Consider the following 1,859-nt stretch of genomic DNA (forward strand, 5'->3'; position numbering starts at 1 on the left):
CTACTGCAAGCCAATTCATATAGAATGCCTAGGGGTGGCCTTAAGCAGTAGTCATGCTGGAAAATCCCCCAAGAATTTTGAATGTGTAACCAGAGGAATTATACTGTCTAGACTTTTCCTGATTTTTCCTCTTGTTTGCCCTTCTTCCTTTCTCTTTTGGACTTGGCGGAAGATTACCTTTACCACACAATAGAAGGAGTTAATTGGAAAACTCTGTTTTTATTGAGGCTGCCAGGCCATATTTCCTGCAGAAAACCAAACTGATTAGTTCCTGACAGTAGCTGTTTGCCCTGGCTCTCTGAATGAACAAATAAATAAAGGTGCAGACACATTCAAGCTTATAAAAGATGGGCATTTTCTTCTTTTTTTAAAAATCATTTTATTAGGGGCTCATACAACTCTTATCACAATCCATACATATATCAATTGTGTAAAGCACATTTGTACATTCATTGTCCTCATCATTCTCAAAACATTTGCTCTTCACTTAAGCCCTGGCATCAGCTCCTCATTTTTTCCCTTCCCTCACCACTCCCCCCTCCCTCATGAACCCTTGATAATTTATAACTTATTATTTTGTCATATCTTGCACTATCTGACATCTCTCCTCACTCACTTTCCTGTAGAAAATAAGTGGTTTTAAGCTATTCAAGTGTCTTATATTTATTGATAATAATGTTTTTAACAGAGATACTGTTAGGATGCTCAGAAACCACTATCGAATTTGCCATTTCAAGTCAAAAGTATATTTGTAGTGTGAGCAATTTACATTTATCTTTTTAGCACTTGAAACTGGCCAGATTTGAACTACTTAGAACTGACTACATAGCAGATTACTGTCTTGTACAACGTCTGAACATGAATCACATTAAAGGCGCCATGAGGTGTTACAGAATATTAAGTGTCTCTTGTGTCATGGCATCTCTGAGTGCTTTTTATTGGGAGACCTTCATGTTTAACAAATATCAGATGGAAATGGCAAAGTGGTGATGGACTATTTTATTACGGACCATTCTGAATGGCTGAAACATCATTTTGCAGATGTAGAAGAAAGAAAAGTTAATTTCTCTGTCTCACATATCTACATCCAACAACTTAATTTGTGTCTTTTCATGCCATTAAGTTTTCTTGGTCTATATCAGTTATGCGATGATGGATTTTGTCCATCTATTTTTGAATATGTCATTCTGCAAAATAAAAATCATACACAAGTCTTCCTGCTTTTGTTGGATCTCCTGCAAAGTGTGATTTTCTCTTTCAGACGGTAGCAATGTTCACAGAATAAGAGCATAAACTGAAGACATGTGATAAAGTTGTTTGTTTCTAGGCTTATCTTGGGTACTCAGGCATCAGCCAGCTGAGATCTTGGTTGCAAGATGAGGTTAAGAATTTTTGCAGAAAGACACTTGCTTAGGGCTTGAGGTGTAGTTAGATTTTCAAGCCTCGGTATCAAAGCTATAGTGAAAGAACGGTCTCTTCTTTACTGCAGTGCATTTAAAGGAAAATGAACTCACCGAGGCGAGTTAGCGTGTATAATCATGAATGGAGGCAATAATGTCTGATATATCTTGTTGCTAAAGACCCCGAGATGGTATTCCAGCCTCTACAAGGGACAAGTTCTAAAGTTTCAGTGTGAAATGACCTAAATAGTTATTTAACTAAAATGTGATACCATAGAAGTTTCTATAATAAAGCAGAGAACCAGGACAAGTTTTTCAGACCAAGCTAACACAGGGATTATTGGAGTAGAAATTTAAAAAAATTTTTTTTTCCTGCCAGTTACCAGTGAATACTGAGAGCCTGTGAAAGTTCAATAGGAAGTCATGACTTAGCCAGCAAAGAGAAGCATTCTGAAAAAT

This window comes from Tenrec ecaudatus, chromosome 10, assembly GCF_050624435.1.
Source record: "Tenrec ecaudatus isolate mTenEca1 chromosome 10, mTenEca1.hap1, whole genome shotgun sequence".
Taxonomy (NCBI): Eukaryota; Metazoa; Chordata; class Mammalia; order Afrosoricida; family Tenrecidae; genus Tenrec; species Tenrec ecaudatus.